This window comes from Oratosquilla oratoria, chromosome 15 (genome assembly GCF_046742065.1).
Source record: "Oratosquilla oratoria isolate Oo_2021 chromosome 15, ASM4674206v1, whole genome shotgun sequence".
Classification (NCBI taxonomy): Eukaryota; Metazoa; Arthropoda; class Malacostraca; order Stomatopoda; family Squillidae; genus Oratosquilla; species Oratosquilla oratoria.
In genome coordinates this window covers 11,481,645-11,489,144 of record NC_134791.1, presented here as the reverse complement: position 1 = coordinate 11,489,144, position 7,500 = coordinate 11,481,645, and the positions used below count along the sequence as shown (strand labels likewise).

Below are 7,500 nucleotides of genomic sequence, written 5' to 3'. Positions count from 1 at the left end.
CCGCCTCCGCCTCCGTTAGCCTCCGTGTCGGGAGTCGTCACTTTGACCGACGATGTTGGTTGTGTGTCTTGAACACTGTTCTCCCACAGGCAGTGTCAGAAGAAGAACCGGTAATGTCACATAAACAAAGAAATTCTCACTTCGGGTAAGGGGAAGGGGAGGGGGGAGAGGGATTTTTCACAATTTGCTGTACGTCCTGCGCCTCTTTTGAGCACTCCAGGTCACCAAAGAACGAGAACCACTGTTGCAGAACCACCACAAACTGCTCTGCACCGCCACGAGAACAGGCGGGAAGTGGAGGAAAGGCACGTGACTCTCTCTCTCTCTCTCCTTCTCTCGCTCCAGTTAGGGCCTCTCGGGTCCTGCAGCAACAAGTACGGCGGAAGCTGCCACGATAATAATCTTGGACTTGATCCTTTGGCTCCCAGCCTATGTGTCTAGGCTCCGCCCCCTCCGCCAGCTCGCGCGCCATTGGCTGGCCGGCTCTGCAAAACAACGAAGGATTGGCCAGAGGCAGCGCGGGGACGGGGAGGACGCGACATGATTGGACACGGGCCAAGTCCCGGCTGGGAAAGGATCTTATACAGAGAGCGGAGATGTCATCAAGACGCCCATGTAACACGGATAACTTCTCGCTCTCATATTAGATTAGAAGAATTCTATCACATTTCAGGCCTCTTTGTTCTTCTCTTAGGAAAACATATGTATGATAGCGAGAGTAATGGGTTTGCCTTATTTCGAACTCTGGACTCTTTCTTCCTCCTCCTCCTCCTCTTCTTCCTCCTCCTCCTCCTCCTCCTCGTGCACTAGTCAAACCTCCCCTTTTCTTTGGCGCAGGCAGAGCCCGAAAACTTGAAGAGCGACGGCGTAAGCTAAGTGGCCGCGGACGAGCCAGTTGAAACTGTTTCATTCGGTGCAATGGCTGCCGCTCTCCCTTCCCCCATTATGTAGCAACTCTGAGGGCGGGGCGGGGCGGACTCCGACCGCCGCCGCCGCCGCCTCCGCCGTCTCCGCCGCTGCTGCAAACCTCTTTTCATCTCACCTTTGCTTTCATATCATTTCACCCCCACACCCACACCCACACCTCGAAGGCGCGAGTCTTGCCTCCTTCATATCGCCGTGGTCTGTCGTCATTTCGAAGATGGCTCACTTCAGTAAATATGACAAATACCTGAGACACTTCACTGGTCATGTTGCTACCCATTCTGGATTTACCGTATTCGGTATTAACGGGTAATAGATTTGTTACCGGTCAAAAGGTACTCTGGAAAACATCTGTTAGTTTCCTAAGCGTTCTCTACCTCTTGTTCTTCTTCACCGTGAAGATATGGGGGATGCTTTCCTTCTGACAGGTAAACGGACCTCCTCTTTTTTCTTCTTCTTCTTCTTCTTCTTCTTCTTCTTCAACGTATTCTTCTTTCATGTATTCTTCTATGTATTCCTCTTCTTCTACATATTTTCTATGTATTCTTCCTCCTCCTCCTTCTTCTCCTCTTTCATCTTCCTTCTATTCTCATTCTTTCTCTTCCTTTTTCACCCTTCAGTTACTCCTCTTTTCCTTTTTTTTTTAAGACGTTGCGACCACCTCGACCTAACCCTTCCCGGACCAGAGGTTTCCCATATCTGCGATTGAAACCGTCCGGCGTCACATTTAAAAAAAAATATTCAATTTTTCCTAATTTATCCTTGTGGTAACCTCATTAGTCCTTTGAGGTTAACCCGCTGACTCTGTGGAGTTTTATTGAGTTACATGTACACATATATATATATATATATATATATATATATATATATATACATATATACATATATGTATATATATATATACACATGTATATATATATATTCTATATATATACACATGTGTATATATATATATACACATATATATATGTATATATATACATATATATATGTATATATATATACACATATATGTATATATATATACACATGTATATATATATATACACATATATGTATTTATATATATACACATATATATATAAATATATATATATACAAGTGTATATATATACACATATATGTATATATATATATATGTATATATATATATGTATATATATGTATATATATGTATATATATATAAATATATATATATATATATACTGTATATATATATATATATATATATATATATATATATATATTGCTGGTAACCACAAGTGAAATCGGAAAAAATAGTAATTGCCAAGCACTTTCGTTTATTCACATTTTCAAGGGAATAACACGGTTGTGAATAACACAAAAGCGCTTGGAATTTACTGTTTATTTCCGATTTTCTTTGTGGTTACCAGCAAAATTTTTGGATCACGTGTTCTTTAGTGATCATTCTGAATATATATATATATATATATATATATATATATATATATTGTGGGTGGGTGGGTGAGAGAGATTGCCCAGCGACAGCAAGAATAAAGGTTCAGCAGCGTCTGTCAAAGGACGCTTCCTTTCATGCCTGTCTCTTCAGGCGTTCCAAAGGGTTCTATTCTGTCACCAACTCTTCTTCTTTTTTCTCCATTTTTTATATATAAACAACGCACTCGACCACACATTTGTCCTGTATACTCCTGAGCTGACGACGCCACTTACGTCCACCTCCGCATGTTCTTCTTAAGCTGAGACCTGAACTTCTTGAAAGAGTTCTTCAACTCCTTGCTTTTCTTTTTTTTCTTTTCTTTTCTTTTCTTTTCTTACGATTGATTTGGGTCATTGAAAACCGCTCCATCCGATACAACTTCCTGAAGAGCAATCCTCTTTTCTAAGATTATAATGATTTTTCTTTTTGAGACAAAGCATTCTCTGGTTCTCAGACTAGCGTGTACTAGCGTGTACACAGCTTATGTGTATCTAATTTCCTGTGCCTCTTTCGAAATTTCCATGCTTCTTTCCCACTACCTTGGACAAATTTAGGCTTAAGAAGGAAATAGTTAAGAACTGGTTTACCAACGGAGTGGTTAACGAATGAAATAGAATTATTAACCATATAGTGAGGGCTGAAACATTTGGTTGTTTTCAGAGAAGATAAGATAACTTTATGGATAGGGATGACAGATGGTAAGGGACATGGAACTGCCTAGTGTAGGCTTTATGGTCTCTTGCAGTCTCCTTCATTCTTATATTCTTTTGTTCTACCAGCGGACTTGTTCGTCATTTTATGGAGTACGTCTCCCACATATGTAATGCCCTTCTTTACTCCCTTCACTTGAACTGGGTAGAGTCTGAACTTTCCTCTCAAGGTCTTCAACCTCTTCTTGTCCTTTTCTTTATCCTCTTGTTATATCCATGTTCGCTGTTCTTCCGAAGTCGGGAAATGCATGCTAGCCATGACCTCTTCCTAAAAAAAAAGCAAACAACAGTAGAATCTCTGAGAAGTCTCGTCATTTTTCACAAAAATATTATGCAAAAGTCGACCAATTAAAGCCCTCCTTTCTTTCCTTTCTTGTGTAAGACGCGAAACGATCTTCATTCGTCTTTCCACCTAATTTTGAATTTCGACTTAGAAGTCCATAAGAAAAGAAGTATCAAAACTCTTTTCCTCCATTTAATTTTGGTTTGATAAGATTTTGAGTACTTGGCGATGATATTACGGTTTTATTATTGTTATATGTGTCTTAGTTCTGCATAATTGTAGTCTCGTGCCTTGCCATTTCAGTGTTGTTGTGGGTTGACAGTATCAGTCCCACTAATTAGGAAGATATATGTATGCCACATCTAACACAGTGAGGCAATTGCTGTGCCATGCACTACTGCTGATAGTTGCCCATCTCTTCTCCTCTCTTAGCTTATGAAAGGCATATTGACTTCACACACACACGATATCTCTCTCTCTCTCTCTCTCTCTCTCTCACACACACACACACACACACACACACACACACACACACACACACACACACACACACACACACTCTCACACAAACACACACAAACACACACACACACACAAACACACACACACACACACACACACACACACACACACACACACACACACACACACACACACACACACACAAGAAACGGTCGATCATTAAAATATTTTGAGATATTAGTGCTTCTTTACAGCACCAGCAGGAGACACATTGACGAGACTGAGATAAACACTTGGGCTCCGGGTAGAGATACTCTTTAGATAGATGACCCCCGCAGCTCGGCTCTTACCAAAGACGAAACGTTTGGATTTTTGCCCCATGCAGTGTCTTCGAGGGGCAACGTTGCCCAACAAACGTTTGAGGATGGTGGCATAGGGTTGCGTGTTCCCTGGCTCGCTCTCTAAAATGAATAAAATCGTCTGGCGGTAGACACAAAAACGACCTTATATGTACCGGATTAGCTGTAATGAGCAGCAAAATGGTTTCAGTGAAACAAGTTAACTAATTAATCATTAAATCCAGTGACGCGTTGTGTAGACTTTTGTAGTTTGTTTTGTTCGTTTCCGAGATTATGGGGATGAAGAGGGGGCGCCACGAGATGAATAAAATCTCCTGGCGGTAATCAGAATAGTGGTAAAAGTCCCACCTGGTACGGAAGGGAATTACATGCCAGACAACCCTTGGCCTCCGTGGGATCCCGGTCGATAGAAACATCGTTCAAGTGAGGGCCCGTCTCTGAGGTGAGTGAAATCGTTTAGTGCTACTTTCCCATCAAGTCCACCACGGTATTAAAGGGGTTAGATAGTTAACTTCATTCGTGCATAACCTCAATTTAACCCCATTGTTTATGTACTGCTATTTGGGATTTTTTTTTTTATATATAATGAGCATTTCATATATGAGGCTGTTTACCATATATTCATTCACTCTTATTCAGTAATGTATCTTTCGAGTTATCTACGTTATTTTGTAAGTATGTAACCAAAAAAATAATGCCACTATGTAGCCCCAAGAAGATAGAAAGGCGTCATCTTGGATAACCATCGACAAGAAACTCTTTGTCCAAGTTTTGTGAAACTCACTTCGGTTCTTTCGTCAAAAGAAAACTTCCCTTCGGACTTTTCGAACTCGTAGACCGATTAGAAATATGAAAAAATAAATAGAAAATAGTATAAATGCGGTTTGAGTTTATTTCATGTTATCTATCTATATATACCAAGAGCTTTTCCTCCCTTATAAGGGGGTAGCCAAGTCAGAGGCACGTACCTTCTCCCACCCATTCCACTCCCACTCCCCTCCACTGCCCTTTCCCCCCACTCTCATCTTAGCTCCTCATGGATGACGGGTCATACCTGCATCCCGCCCAGGGTTTACTTTATGTGACTGAGGAGAAAAGTATTAACTTTCTTACTTTTTAGAGATCATTAATCGTGTGAGATTGTGCCACTTTCTATCTGGTCTTCAGTTCATCTATTTATCTATTTATTTGCTACTGTTCCTTATGTATCCGTCAGTTTTACCAATAAATAAAATCGAAAGATTGTGGAGTTTCAAACCCTAAGATCAATGAAAAAACATCTTTTGCGGCAGCCCGAATGAAAATAAGCATAACAAATTAATAAACATATAAATGAATAAATAACATTGAGGGTTTTGATTACTTGAAAGAGTAAAGAGTTTATAAAGAAAAGGGACTCACACCAGGAGGCGCTCAGCTGCAGTCGAAACCGTCACCTTAACCCTGTGTGCTGGGGCACCCTTTAGCTGTTTGGGGACTGAACCCTAATCGACGTAGTTAAAAACGAAGTGCTTGAGAACATTGTTTTTCTTTTTCTATCAATGTATAGAATATAGTACAGGGCTTGTTGGGCAAGGTCCTTCCATTATGTAGCCGTATTTTTTTTTTTTTTTTTTCACTACATTATCTTCATAGCTACCTCACCTCACTAACGAGGGAAACGATTAAAATCTCCTGAAGGCAGCCAAGATAGAAGGAAAAAGACCATCCGTTATGGAAGGGATTGAGTGAAGTGGGCTGCAAACTCATTATCATTATCGATGGGGTGTCTCTTCATGAGACACATTGAGCTTCGCACTCGCTTCGTATCCCCGTGGACCCAGGTTCGATTCCGAAGGGCCCCAGGTGATTGCCACGCATATGAGCTGTCCGGGCACCCAAGGCAAGGGTGGTGACGAGTTTGGTCGCAGTGAAGCGTCTCCTGGGGTGATGTACCGTCTACCTAAATGGACTACAAGATTCCGCACGTCCATAAGGATAGAAACGCTGGTAAGCTACAGTCCATGAATACCAACAAATCCTCACCACCGTGAGAAATTTGTAAATAATCTGTTTGTGTAGTTAATCTAGTAATGGCGTCTCGGTATTTGAGAGGGAACAGTCAAGCATTCTCTTTCCCCGACCCTCCCCTCTCCCTTTCTCAGGACCGACCCCTCTGCAAACATACCAGGTCACCCCAAGACCATCAGTTCTTGGTCACGTATCCTCCAGTGGCAAGATTATCTACGAGACTTCCATCGCTGGGCAAACTGTGGTTATTAGTCATAATTTACATTTGGAATTTGACCCCCACCTACCAGCGACCACCATCCTGAGGCTTTGCGTGTGTGTGTGTGTGTGTGTGTATTCACCTTGGTCTTTGGATCACGTGTTGGACTCGTGATCGACAGCTATTTCTCTCCCGGAAGAGAGCTCAGAGCTCGTATGACTGATCTATGGGTAATGCTATGACCTTACACACACACACACACACCCAACTCCCCGCCCACGAGAGTCAGAGTAACGACCCGAAGCGCAGTGATACCGAAATAATTTCGGCCCTGGGCAGGATTCGAACCAGTTACTGCGAGCACCACCGTGCTGGCAGTCCAGTGCTCTACCAACCGCACCACCGAGTTGTGTGTGTGTGTGTGTGTGTGTGTGTGTGTGTGTGTGTGTGTGTGTGTGTGTGTGTGTGTGTGTGTGTGTGTGTGTGTGTGTGTGTGTGTGTGTGTGTTTTTGGGGGGGACTTCATAAACTTGAAGAAATTTGTGTGGTGTCTTCCAGAATAAGGTCCACCTAGCTTTGGAGGGTTAAAACTGACAGGACTTATGTATTCATTTATTTAAATGTTTATCTATTTATCTAATCATTCATTTTACTCATTCATTCAATTATTTATATATATTATCTATTCATCTATTTATCTATTTATTTATCTATTCATTTATTTTACCCATTTATTCAATTACATATATTATCTATTCATCTATTTATTTATTTATCTATTTATTCGTGTATTCATTCATGTATTTATTTATTTATTTATCTATTTATTCATTCTTATTCCACAGCTGAATAAAACCACCTGGCGTTATCCAGGACAAGGTCGTCGAAGTGACTTGAAATTATAAAAGGTTAATGAAGTGGTTTTCACCTCTTTCAGTTCACAAACTCTCACAAGTGTTCCTCGAGGATGAAAATATATATGAAGTGTGTCACTGTATTTAAGGGGATGCATATCAGCTGATCCCAGATGTTGACTCTGATATATATATATAAATATATATATATATATATATATATATATATATATATATATA

General features: G+C 40.9%; 2 protein-coding genes across 3 annotated transcripts in view; one reads left to right on the top strand and one right to left on the bottom strand.

Moving 5' to 3' along the window:
• LOC143033289 (uncharacterized) overlaps nt 1-1,047 on the bottom strand; it is a 143,488-nt gene extending 142,441 nt beyond the window's left edge. Inside the window, exon 1 of the mRNA XM_076198553.1 lies at nt 1-1,047. This exon is cut by the window's left edge and continues 671 nt beyond it. The gene's annotated coding sequence lies outside the window, so the exon portion shown is untranslated.
• Nucleotides 1-7,500, top strand: part of LOC143033290 (carbohydrate sulfotransferase 11-like) — a 159,616-nt gene that overhangs the window by 78,381 nt on the left and 73,735 nt on the right. The window lies entirely within an intron of this gene.